Below are 14,547 nucleotides of genomic sequence, written 5' to 3' on the forward strand. Positions count from 1 at the left end.
TTTTAAAAAGGTACCACTCTGCTCATACTGGCTATATATGTAAGGGGATGGGGTACATGGGAGAATTTCTGTACTTTCCCATCAAATTTGTTGTATACCTAAGACTATTTAAAAAAAAAAAAAGTTTCAAAAAAATTAACATTCAAGGTATGTTTTTGGTGAAACTTTTGTTTCATTTTTATATACGTATACACATTATATATGGCTTCCCTGGTGGCTCAGTGGGAAGGAATCTGCCTGCCAAGCAGGAGACACTATTTCCATCCCTGGGTTGGGAAGATACCCAGCAGAAGGAAGCAGCAACCCACTATAGTCTTCTTGCCTGGGAAATCCCATGGACAGAGGAGCCTGGCAAGCTATATTCCTTTGGGTCGCAAAAGAGTTGGACATGACTTATCGACTAAACAACAATGCATTATGTATGTGTGTTTGTTGAACTGTGATGGAAAATAAATTTTTTAGATCAAAAAAGTTTACAGGTCACTGTAGTTAATTTATACTGGCTAATAAAATCACAAATTTACCTCATAAAAATATCCTACATCTGAAGGAGAGTTGTGATAATTCACAAGTGTACACTCTAGTGTACAGTCATCTTTTGTTTTAACTTGGGATAAAAATGTAGACTGTGGTTTTTATTGTAGCATATTTTTTTACATTTTAACCACAAAGTAGAAGGCTATGCAGGAAAACTAATCTAGCCTCTACATAAAGTCAGTGACATCCAAAGAGGAAATGTATCAATACTAGAATAAAAGAGAATCATTTCAAGGAGGGAACTGATATGAGCCTGGAGGCCAATGGAGATAAATGGGCTAGGGTGGGTGTCTGGGAGACTTCACCACAGAGGTAACATTTGGAGGTGAAAGAATGAATGACACCATATAAAGAAATGTTGTTGAGAGAGAAAACAAATTGTTCTACGACCTCTGACACCTGCAGGTAGTGGAAAGGACCAAAAGCCCATCCCACCAAAGAGACTAAAAGGGAATGTAAGAAGGTACATGGAAAAAAATACATATATATGACCTACATAGAGAAAATATATAATCACTGCATGTTTTATTAGTACTAATGGTCTTGTACATTACATAAGATTCCTCTGCCTGGACAAACCATGCCATAAGAAATAGGGTTTTATTTTCTCTTTCCAACATCAAAGTTTTGTTTTTGTTTTTTTTTAATTACATTTGTTTGCTTTAATGCATTGACTACAAAAACCAGTAGAGAGAAAATATTCATTTTTCATCATTAAGGGTAATTTATCATCAATAAATTTTATTACAACTTTAAAAAAAAAAGGTACATGGAGCAGTGTGGCATGATGCAAGGCAAGGAAACAGCATGTTTTCAGAAGGAAAGCACAGTCAGTTTCGACACTTGCTACTGTGAGTTTAAAATCAAAACAATCTGTTGGGTGGCAAAGAAACTGTCCTTATAAATGACTCTAACCAGACAAACTTACTAGATATGAATATTTCCTTTATCATGGGTAGGATGATAAGTCAGATATGGAGGGCTAAAGAATTAATAGGACACAAGGAAGCAGAATTTTAAAGAACAGAACAAGAATTTCAGAAAATGTGAATGGATATGAAAAATGTAAATTGATATTGAAAACAAGTTAATGCCTCCTGATCCTTAAAAACATCTCTTGATAAGCCATAGCATTTGCTATTTATCAAAGAAGTCAGGTATCCTTTTGTAATAGGATCTAGATAAGTTAATTTTAGTATCTTTTTAAATTCTTAAGGTTTGTCAGGTAATTTTATATTAATATACATGCACTTATTTGAATATTATTTGCAACACTTCTAAATTTTCCTTTAAATCACCTATTAATGTCTTAATAACTATATTATACATTTCTTCCTTTACAAGTGCATAATGCTTAAAAATTTACCCCTATTTATAAGTCCACTGGCTTTAAAATTTACCCTTATTTATAAGTCCACTGACTGCCTTTATATTGACACAACAATTTATAAAGAAATAATTAAAATTTTACACAATGCATTAAAACATGTCCATGGAAACTCCTTGTGAAACTTTTTTTTTTTAAATAAGGGTGGCTGTTATTCTAAGGGAATACTTAAAAGATTACAATGAATTTAATTCTGAAGTCTCACTTGGCTAATATTTTCCATCTTACCATTATCAAACTTGTCACAAGAGCTATTAAAAACATTCAAATTGTCTGTTTTGATTTAATTCAATTACCTAAAAAATATGAAAGCACTTTAACTGTAAACTCCTAACTAATAATGCCTACTTCTGCCATCTGGTGGCAGAAGCAAAAGGTATATTCATTACTGGTAACAAGACTATAAAACAGGCCTCAGTGAACAATCACAAATTAACATCCCAGATTGCAGGTATCATTCTTCACTTGAAAAACTTCAACATTTATAGTTTTTTGTTTTTTAACAGGACAATGCTCTCTGAAGTTTTTGAACATTACTAGCTTCATGCTGAGCACATTAGCAATGCCTTATTCTATCTAACAAAGGAAGCATCAATTTTAAAGCAATGATCAAGTTAGACATAAAAACTGATAATAAAACTCCATTTATTGTACATATACAGCAATTTCTAGCATGTCTAATTTTTTAAATTAATGATCAATATTTCTCAAGAAAGCTTTTCAAGGAATTGATCTTTTTTATATAACTTGGTATGTCTGATTTGCCACAGTGCATAGAACTCAGCTTTTAAAAATCATTTTACATGAAGACATATTTTTTTAAAGAGTAATTTGAAATATGAGCAAATTTATTTGCCTTATAGACATTTTAGTATCTTTTTATACTTGAGGTTTTTATTTTTCATTTTAAACAATTTATTTTTTCATTTAAAATTTAAAATTTTATTTTAAATTCAAAATACTACATTTAATTATTTATATATCAGAGAATCACAGAATTGAGTTGGGAGAACTATTAGGTGTCACAGGGTTCATTTATCTGCTCCAAGGATAATTTTTTTTCTGTAATGTAATTCACAAGTAGCAATCAAGCTCTGCTCATATAGTCTACGTAATAGGAAAATTTTACTACAGTCCTGGAGTTTGACAACACCTGTCCCCAGAGAATTCTTCTAAGAACCAATGATGTGCTTTCCTGTACATTATCCCCCCTGACCTTGGTTAGCTCTATGCTGCTAAGTCACTTCAGTCGTGTCCGACTCTGTGCGACCCCATCCCTGGGATTTTCCAGGCAAGAGTACTGGAGTGGGGTGCCATTGCCTTCTCCAGTTAGCTCTATAGAGTCCTGTAAATTTGTATTCTCTAATATCTGCAGATAATTGGCATGATCCAACCACTCACCTTTCTCTTCTTTAGTAGAAAGTTACCTAGTTCCTTCAGCTACTCCCCATGTGCCATAACATCAATTTCTCCACCAACCTGGCCTTTTTTATTCTAGTTTGAAAATACGGAGCTTAAGACTGACCTCTCTTCTGCAGGGGTCATCAAACCGAACCAGCAGTGTTTACCTTTAAGTCCTTTCCACGTGCGCTCTTGTTTCACAGAAAGCAACTTGGGTTAAAGAGAGGATCACTAAGCCAAGAAACAGAGGTGTGAGTTTGCATCTCAATGCTATCACTTAATAGGGCTATGATCATGAATATCTGATACTCTGAATTTTAGACTCTCCAACAGCAAAACTGATATCATAATACTTAATGAAATACAAGTCCTTGTTTCCAATAAGAATTTCTCACTGTATTATCCCCTTGCTTGAAATCTTTCAAAGATCTCTCTTGCTCTGAGCATGAAGAAGACAAAGCTTCTTAGCTTGGCTTAAAAGGCACTGAATGAACTGGCCTCCACCATTATCTTACCTATCACACATCGAATTTCCCAAAGTTCTATCTCGTTTTAGGAAAACAGGTCTTCTCTCCATCTCTTACTCTTTCCATGGTGCACAGTTTTAGCATCTGTGCTCCCTTTTCCAGGAATGCTCTTCACTCTCCTCCTCCCCTTACTCACCCTTAATTAAAGTGTCAACTCCTGACCTCCCTAGCAAAGTCAGTTTTACCTAAAACATGGTTTTGCAGCACCTTGTAGTTCCTTTCACTTACCTCAATTTCAGTTCTACTTGTATTTAAGTAATTACTTGATTATGTCTGTCTTCTAGTAGATTTTAAATTGCATGAGGGCAAAGACCACATCTGTTTTTGTTTTCAATTCTTACCTAGCTTCTAGTCCAGTACTTGGTATGTAATAGATAATCAATAAATATTTATAAATAATGAACTGCAGTTCATGGCTGCCAAAGAAACCAAAAATTGAGCAGCAAGGATTCTGGAAAGAAGAAAGGCACAGGGATATAAGCCCAATATTTAGCAATGGTTTTCTCTTCAAGGACTTTTTTTTTTATCCCAAGATGCAGAAAGCTGTAAGTTAAGAAGGTAGGGAGAACCACTAAAAAAGAGACTAGAATTCTTATTAAGAAACTTCTGGGGGGAACACAGCACTTTAGGCGCTCAGTTGGGACCTCTGGAACTATTCAGGGTTTTTCTATCTCTTCAGGCTACACAGGTAGCCTCTTGGAAAAGACTGAAACAGTGGGAGGTTTGACTTATAAAATAATTCAAAAGTAAAATCTTTCTCCTTCGCTCTTACCTTTGCACCACCCCCCGCCCCTTAGCACAAAAGACCATCAAATCCTTGTCATAAGACATCTTGTATCACTTTTTATTTACTATGCTTCATTACCATCTCATTACATTTTAGTAGGATCATCTTAAATTACTGTCTCTCAGGAGAAGGCAGATCTACTCTGCCTAAGAGCTGTAATTTGTATCCAATCTATCATCCTGCCTTATTCCAAGGGACCTTCTTTCCATATGGTTGTCACATGTGATCACTGAAGGCGATCAGTCCATCTTTAAACTTGCAGAGAACCTACATTTGTTGGAATTATAAGCTTTCCTCATATTTTCTATTTTTCACTTGTTTCTACTTATAGAGATTATATTTATTTTATAGCTATTAATAGATACATGTTTAAAACAGCAAATAAAAGAATCCTATGTATTAGTACTCTAGACTAAAATCTATTTGAAACAAAAGACTATGAATTAAAACACTTTAAAATAGTTGCCTAGAATTCTTTAACCTTTCCTAGTAATTTTACTTCCTACTATGCTGGTTTTTTTTTTTTTAACTTTCTATTCTAAAAACAATTATTTTGAATAGTAGAAAGAAAACAGACATTGCTATGATTTGAGGGTTTTCTTCTGTTTCTGCATTTTTAGTCTACTTTTTTTCTGGAAGATATGAAAAATAGAGAAAGGTAGGCATTAAGATCAAAAAAGAGAGAATAAAAGCATATGAATAATTCACCAAAAGAAAAGCGTACAAATTAAACTCTGAATAATCACAGGCAGTTTATATATTTTAATTCTCTTAACACTTTTACTCCTTTTGTAAAATGAGTATGCTTAATATTATTTCTCTCAGGGAATCAGATGTTCATTCCTTTAGACCAATATTAAAAATATTCATTGCTGTCTTTAATTCCGAAATCAAAGTAGGTGTTTTCTCAAAAGAAAATGTTATTTTCCAAAATCATGTCTGGATAAAAAGGAATAGTTGCTTATTTCAGAAAATTCATGACAAGAAACTGAACTGCAAGCTGATATATGTAAGAAGATATAAATGATTTGGGGGTATTTTTTTAGAAGAAATTTTGATTTCTCTGTAACTTGGATGAGAGTCAGTCACAAGCAAAATAGTTACTAAGGTTTAGTGAGTCTCTAACACTTTTGTACATCTCCTTTTGTCTGAATGACCTTTCCCTGTCCTGATCTCTGTCTACTACTCACTACTGAGGAGCCAATCAGGATTCTGCCAAGATCAAAAACGTTCTTCCCCATCATCTCTCATTACGAACACCAAGTCCTCAAAACCATTGCCTATGGCTAAAAAGCTCCTGTATGAGAAGATGAGTGGGAAAATACTTCAAGCTTTTCCTATAGCATAAGCAAAATGCAAACCAAAATACATGGGCTTTCCTCACGTTCTTTTCAGTCATTTTTTGTGTGTGTTTTGATGACATGAGAAAGTGGTAATTTGCCATAAATGACCTATCCTTAATTAAGCATAGCAGTCCCTTTTCCCCAGGTGACTGTCCCAGAACCCTCCCTGCCCATGGATACAAACTCCATGGATGTTCAAGACCCTTATAGTAAATGGTACTGTATATGCATATAACCTATGCACATCCCTCCAAATGCTTTAAGCCATCTCTAGATTACTTACTACAAATGAACTTATTTACAAAATCAAAAACAGACTCACAGACATTGAAAACAAACATGGTTATCAAAGGGGAAAGTGGGGGAGGGATAATTTAAGAGTTTGAAATTAACAAGCATATACTAGTATGCATAAAAAAAGATGAACAGCAAGAACCTATTTTATAGCACAGGGAAGTAAAGTTAATAACTTATAATGGAAAGGAATATGAAAAATAATATATGTATACTCATATATAACTAAATCACTTTGCTCTACACCTGAAAGTAACACAAAGCTGTAAGTCAAATATACTTCAATAAAATAAATAAACAGCTGCTGGCATGTAGCAAATTCATGTTTTTATTTTTAAAACTTTCTAGAAAATTTTCCCCAAATATTTTCATTTCATGGTTGGTTGATTCTGTGAATATCCCTGGTTATGGAGGACCAAATGTAAATGCCTATGGCTTATATGGAATTTACAGCAATGTGACTTGGCACATTTATAAAGTGTTTCACTCTGATTTTATACATGAGTAGAGCAAACTCGAATCTTGTCAAATGAGCAAATTACTATTCACAGTGAATATGTGGTTCCCACAATCACTATCAGGAGCTCAATTATTCCTAAGCTTAGAATACTTTCATCCCCTTCCAAATTTGCTCCTAAATTCAGGGACCATAAGTAAATGAGTTTGAGAACAGCAATTCGGCAGTCTCAAGGTTCCATCTCAGACTCTCTACTCCTGCCATCTTGCTCTTTCAACTTCCTTTTCTCCTACTGTCTCATACCTGGCCTCATTTTCTTTACCTTACTGTATTTGAAACTGACCTTTATTTCTTTCATCTTCCTGGCTTGAAAGAAGGTTGTTTGGACAGTATGCAAAGATGTGACACTTATTTTGTTGCCCTGAAAAACACTGTGTACCTTGCATTGTAACACATTTGACTATGGAACTAATGTGGCATATGCCTAGACAGTCTGTCAATCTTCCAAAATACAGTTTTGTACTTTTAATCTTTTAGTGCACAAGGAAAACAATGACAATAAATGACAGAATTAGTGACAGCTTTCAGATTTGTTTTGCCAAAGAATGCATAACCATCTCAAAGTCAGCTGATTCTTAGAATCATAAATTAGGAACTATACAAAGTCTTTACTCCACAAAAAACAAGCACAGATTCTTCTTCACTCCTTTATGTCATAGTTCAATGTTCTTTTATGACTGCTTTGAAAATAACTATTTTTCAAATAACCAAATATGAAGACATATATAAATGATTATAAATGTCATCTATTTATTTATGCCACTGGTTTTATTAATGTGAACAGGAATGAGCAAGTATGAGTTTGTACATAATTTATAATAAAAGGAGTGTCTATTTTCAGAAGGCAGAAATTTGATCTTTTTAGATAAGGGATCTATTGATAACAACTAGGAAAAGCTTGAAAGCATAAGAATTTAAGGTTCTTTTCCAATGTAAAAACATAAATCTGTAGACATGACTAGTAGTACTAGTATCAATTTTATGTATTGCTAATTACAATAGACTTTTACATACCATTGTGTAAACAGCTTATGTTTAACATTAATCTGAGTCCAATCACATGAAAATAATTTCCAAAATCTGCTAATATGAATCTTTAATCATTGCTAATCATAGGATCTCATTACCTGCAATATTTATAGGATCTGTCTCACAACTATCACATTGGACAGAACTGTCTTAGACTTTTAGAATGAACTCTCAATTATCTCCAACAGTATACTTAAGGGGGGCTCACTTATCACTTAAATGCACCGGATTTTATTTTATAGGCTCTCATTATCACACCAATCTTTCACCTTCAATTTTGCACACTCAAACTTCGTATTAATTTTAATAGTGACCAAACAGAAAACACTCTAAAGCCAAATGTAAATGAATTTTGGATAACCTAAAACTTTAGATTCATGTCATTTATCCTTAGAGAGAAATCAAAACATGAAATTTAAGACTGCATTAAGACAGAATTAGAAATTGTGTTTCAATTATAAGTCCCTTATTAACTACAATCTCATGTGTTATTCTGTTTACAAATCTAAATCTGTTTCTTCCATTGTAAGATTCAGGGCATATAATATTATTGTTTGTTTTCAAGGAATGCTGTGAGAATTAAATGAGATAGTGCTTTACAAAGTATTAAATAAAATGTATCCATGTAACTTGTGAAACATTAAGTATATTCTGTAAAACGTTACCCAGTCCAACAATTTTATTTCCCCCATCTCAACAACTGTCTTTGGAGGTAAGAATTTTGGAAACAGAGTTTAAATTAAAATAATATAATCATTTGAATCAGTTGTAATGAGGTGGATGAAACTGGAGTCTTTTATACAGAGTGAAGCAAGTCAGAAAGAAAAACACCAATACAGTATATTAATGCATATATGTGGAATTTAGAAAGATGGTAATGATGACCCTATACACAAGACAGCAAAAGATACACAGATGTAAAGAGCAGACTTTTGGACTCTGTGGGAGAAGATGAGCATGGGATGACTTGAGAGAATAACACTGAAACATGTATATTATCATATGTGAAATAGATGACCAGTTCAAGTCTGATGCATGAAACAGGGCACTCAAGGCCGGTGCACTAGGACAACCCAGAGGGATGCGATAGGGAGGGAGGTTCGGGATGGGGGACACATGTACACCCATGGCTGATTCCTGTCAATGTATGGCAAAAACCAACACAATACCGTAAAATAATTAGCCTCCAATTAAAATAAATTAATTTAAAAAATAAAATAATCAACAGAAGGGAATGGAAAAGACAAAACATATGAACAGACACTAGGAAAGAGAACATGTAGAAAAGTAAGAATCTATTTTTAGTACCCCTTTCTCTTTGCAGAGAGACTACTTTGTTTTAAAATAAAGCTTATAAAATAGAGCTACCATTATGACTTGAGCTACCACTTACATGCTAAAACTGTATAATGTGCATATGTTATATCTGATATAATTACACTTCTTAAATGAACTCATATGAAACAAACTACCGGAAAGAAATAATATATTGATTTTTCCGTCATGGTAATTAAAATAATTTTCATTTCAAATTCAGTGAGTTTTTAAGAATGCAATAGGAAAATTATCCAAGTAATTCCCTTATATTAAGAGTATTCTGAATAGGAATAAAATGAATAGTTAAGGACAAAGTTTGAACTTTAATTCAAAACACCCTGGTCCTTTAAACATACCTCACTGATACAATGAGAAGTCTTTATTATACTTTATAAAAAGTTGAAGAGTTTCTTAAATCTGGATTTGATGTAAGTGAAAGTTGCTCAGTTGTGTCTGACTTTTTGTGACCCCATGGACTATATATACAGTCCATGGAATTCTCCAGGCCAGAATATTGGAGTGGGTAGCCTTTCCCTTCTCCAGGGGATCCTCCTAACCCAGGAATCGAACCCAGGTCTCCCATATTGCAGGCAGATTCTTTACCAGCTGAGCCACAAGGGAAGCCCAAGAATACTGGAGTGGATAGCCTATCCCTTCTCCAGCAGGTCTTACCAACCCAGGAACTGAATGAGGGTTTCCTGCACTGCAGGCGGATTCTTTACCAACTGAGCTACTTAAGAATGAATGGATGATGTTTGTGAACAGACGACCTAGTTATATTCAAAGGTATTAGCTATTTAAAAAAAGAAACCAACCTAAGATATTTGAGAAGCAATGCATATTCATAATACACTGAGAAGTATCTAATTTATTCATGGCCCATCAATAAATTATGTAGATATAGACGAGATACACATAGATGTTAAGATGTCACACTTTATGACTTTGGAGATATTCAAATGGAACCATAGGGGAAAGAACCCATCATTTTAGAAAGGTAACATAATTATCATCTTGTGTTGACCAGGAGCTGATTTTGGCTCAGATCATGAACTCCTTATTGCCAAATTCAGACTTAAATTGAAGAAAGTGGGAAAAACCACTAGACCATTCAGCTATGACCTAAATCAAATCACTTATAATTATACAGTGGAAGTGAGACATAGATTTAAGGGACTAGATCTGATAGAGTGCCTGATGAACTATGGACTGAGGTTCGTGATATTGTATAGGAGACAGGGATCAGGACCATCCCCAAGGAAAATAATGCAAAAAAGCAAAATAGCTGTCTGAGGAGGCTTTACAAATAGCTATGAAAAGAAGAGAAGCAAGAAGCAAAGGAGAAAAGGAAAGATATGCCCATTTGGATGCAGAGTTCCAAAGAATAGCAAGGAGAGATAAGAAAGCCTTCCTCAGTGATCAGTGCAAAGAAATAGAGGAGAACAATAAAATGTGGAAGAATAGCGATCTCTTCCGGAGAAGGTAATGGCAACCCACTCCAGTACTCTTGCCTGGAAAATACCATGGGTAGAGGAGTCTGGTGGGCTGCAGCCCATGGGGTCCTGAAGAGTCGGACATGACTGAGCGACTTCACTTTCACTTTTCACTTTCGTGCATTGGAGAAGGAAATGGCAGCTCACTCCAGTGTTCTTCCTGAAGAATCCCAGGTACAGTGAAGCCTGGTGGGCTGCCGTCTATGGGGTCGCACAGAGTCGGACACGACTGAAGTGACTTAGCAGCAGCAACAGCAAAAATCTCTTCAAGAAAATTAGAGATACCAAGGGAACATTTTATGCAAAGATGGGCTCAATAAAGGACAGAAATTGTTTGGACCGAATAGAAGCAGAAGATATTAAGAAGAGGTGGCAAGAATACACAGAAGAACTATACAGAAAAGATCTTCATGACCCAGATAATCATGATGGTGTGATCACTCACCTAGAGCCAGACATGCTGAAATGTGAAGTCAAGTGGACCTTAGGAAGCATCATTACGAATAAAGCTAGTGGAGGTGATGGAATTTCACTTGAGCTATTTCAAATCCTAAAAGATGATGCTGTGAAAGTCCTGCACTCAATATGTCAGCAAATTTGGAAAACTCAGCAGTGGCCACAGGACTGGAAAAGGTCAGTTTTCATTCCAGTCCCAAAGAAAAGCAATGCCAAAGAATGTTCAAACTACCACACAATTGCACTCATCTCACACACTGCTAAAGTAATACTCAAAATTCTCCAAGCCAGGCTTCAACAGTACATGTGAACCGTGAACTTCCAGATGTTCAACCTGGTTTTAGAAAAGGCAGAGGAACCAGAGATCAAATTGCCAAACCCAATGGATCATTGAAAAAGCAAGAGAGTTCCAAAAAAACACATCTATTTCTGCTCTACTGACTATGCCAAATCCTTTGACTGTGTGGGTCACAAACTGTGGAAAATTCTGGAAGAGATGGGAATACCAAACCACCTGACCTGCCTCTTGAGAAACCTGTATGCAGGTCAGGAAGCAACAGTTAGAACTGAACATGGAACAACAGACTGGCTCCAAATAGGAAAAGGAGTACGTCAAGGCTGTATATTGTTACCCTGCTTATTTAACTTATATGCAGAGTACATCATGAGAAACGCTGGGCTGGAAGAAGCACAAGCTGGAATCAAGATTGCCAGGAGAAATATCAATAACCTCAGATATGCAGATGACACCACCCTTATGGCAGAAAGAGAAGAAGAACTAAAAAGCCTCTGTTTGAAAGTGAAAGAGGAGAGTGAAAAAGTTGGCTTAAAGCTCAACATTCAGAAAACTAAGATCATGGCATCTGGTCCCATCACTTCATGGCAAATAGATGGAAAAACAGTGGAAACAGTGGCTGACTTTATTTTTCTGTGCTCCAAAATCCCTGGAGATGGTGATTGCAGCCATGACATTAAAAGATGCTTACTCCTTGGAAGGAAAGTTATGACCAACCTGGACAGCATATTTAAAAGCAGAGACATTACTTTGCCAACAAAGGTCTGTCTGGTCAAGGCTATGGTTTTTCCAGTGGTCATGTATGGATGTGAGAGTTGGACTATAAAGAAAGCTAAGCACTGAAGAATTGATGCTTTTGAACTGTGGTGTTGGAGAAGACTCTTGAGAGTCCCTTGGACTGCAAGGAGATCCAACCAGTCCATCCTAAAGGAGATCAGTCCTGGGTGTTCATTGGAAGGACTGATGTTGAAGCAGAACTCCTATAATTTGGCCACCCGATGTGAAGTGCTGACTCATTTGAAAAGACTCTGATGCTAGGAAAGACTGAGGGCGGGAGGAAAAGGGGACGACAAAGGATGAGATGGCTGGATGGCATCACCGACTCAATGGACATGAGGTTGGGTAGACTCTGCAAGTTGGTGATGGACAGGGAGGCCTGGCATGGTGCGGTTCATGGGGTCACAAAGAGTCAGACACAACTGTGCAATTGAACTGAACTGGAAATAAAATCTTGTTTTATTTAATTCTTTTAGAGATTTCTTCTTTGAATTGTCCTCAGTGCTTACTGCAATCACTTGTGCATGTAAACTATAAGTTATATAAACCACAGAAACGAAGAAATTTGAAATCAGTCCTCAAAGTATTTTTCAAAGGATATTAAAGTTGTCACATACAGACATCAAGAAGAGGCTATTTTGAAGTAAATTTGAGAGTAAATCATGTGTGCAAGAGTTGAGGTGATGATCTATTTATTCAGTGTGAGTAGATAGCAAGGAGAGGTGGCAAGTGACAACAATTCAAAAAATTTGACTTTAAATGGGAGGTAAGAGAAATGACGGTAGCTGAAGGATATATGCATAATAAAGGTTAGCATGTTTTGTTGCTCTCGTCTTGCATGTTTCTGGTGCTATCTCATCTGATACGAAGAACCACCTGTTTTTAAACATCAACTGGAAGAATCAAAAGGAGACAATCTCAATGAAAATATAAGACTGCACAAAAAATTTGCTTAGAGCTCTGAGAATGTTGAAGAGGGAGGAATACAGCCCTCCTATGACTGACTAGGGAACCCCCTGAAGGAAGATACTACCATTTGAATAGGAAGGAAAGCACTGGCAAGTTGTAAGTGAGTTTTAGAGACATAGCAGCAGGACATTGAGGACTTCCCTTAAGATTTGTTTTTTCACTAAGAAGTATGAACATTACTGGAAGCAACGGACATTATTGGAAGAGCAACACAGCTAGAGGTGAGTCCTCAGAGATGAAAGAGGCACAGCACATGTGCAAACCATCATATCAGACTGGAGAAACCAAACTGATTTGAAGACTTCAGGTTGCTGGAGAGTGTGAGGCAAAATGAAGTTGGAAAGCATAGCAATTTTTGTACCGCTTTAGGGCTGGTAAAAAAAAAAAAATTTATATTCAGTCCTCACAAGCACATATTGAGGGAGGCACCACCATTGCTTTTTCTTTTTTTCTCGTCACCATTGCTTTTTCATAGTAGAGAAAACAAAGAGCTCAGTGGGGTCAAATGGAATATACCATCACCAGTGCAATGAATATTACGCTGACAGAAAATGTACTTCCTCCTGACAGCAGCCAAGGATTTCTCTCTGATTTCATTCTGTGTGCCAAAGACTGTGGACCACTACAGAGAACTCACTTCAATTCTGTTCTCTACCTATGCAGATTTTATTTATTCAATTGATGACATTTTAAAACATTATTTTTGAGCATCTGTCTTAATGACTACTTATTTGGGACTTCGAAGGGAAGAACGTTTTTGGCTTGGAAAGGTATCTTGTATTGAAATAACTTTGAGGAAGGCTGGCTTCCAGTGTGACACAAAATGCTCAGTCTTTAATATGCTACTGAGTGAACTGACTTCAATGTAGAATGGCATAACACACTCAATATTTTTAAAAAACATTTATTCATGAGGACTTTTTTCATTAAACATCTTGTAGGACTTATTTCCCACAAAAAAAAAAAAAAGGAAAAAAAAAAAACCTTTGGGAAATGTGACAAAATATTTTTACACTCACACTGAATCCATTCCATTATATGATAAGGACTTGTCTTACCATTTACCATGCTTGACTTACATTTTTAAAAGAGCTTAGAAAATCCATGTGGCTTTATAAGAACATGTTTATTACTTATAATATTGAATGTATATCTTAAAAGGAACATGATTTTCATGTTTGAGATTAGGATGCATACATTTCTTCTCCCAGTCAAGTTCCAGATTTATGCAATTCACCCCATTCCTAGAGAACACTAGTTTAATCCCTTTACATGGTTTAGTGCTCTTACATTTCGTATCCTTTAAGCTGCCGTCAAATAGTATTCCCTAAAAATTATGATTATCTACTCAGTAGCTGAACCTGATGTACCATTTTGTTCCTCAAATCTGCTCTCATTGTATAAACAAGCACGAGATG

General features: G+C 35.6%; 1 protein-coding gene across 1 annotated transcript in view; it reads right to left on the reverse strand.

Annotated features, from left to right (window-relative positions):
* Positions 1–14,547, reverse strand: part of SPAG16 (sperm associated antigen 16) — a 964,274-nt gene that overhangs the window by 577,116 nt on the left and 372,611 nt on the right. The gene's annotated exons all lie outside the window — the stretch shown is intronic.

Source organism: Cervus canadensis, chromosome 24 (assembly GCF_019320065.1).
Source record: "Cervus canadensis isolate Bull #8, Minnesota chromosome 24, ASM1932006v1, whole genome shotgun sequence".
Classification (NCBI taxonomy): domain Eukaryota; kingdom Metazoa; phylum Chordata; class Mammalia; order Artiodactyla; family Cervidae; genus Cervus; species Cervus canadensis.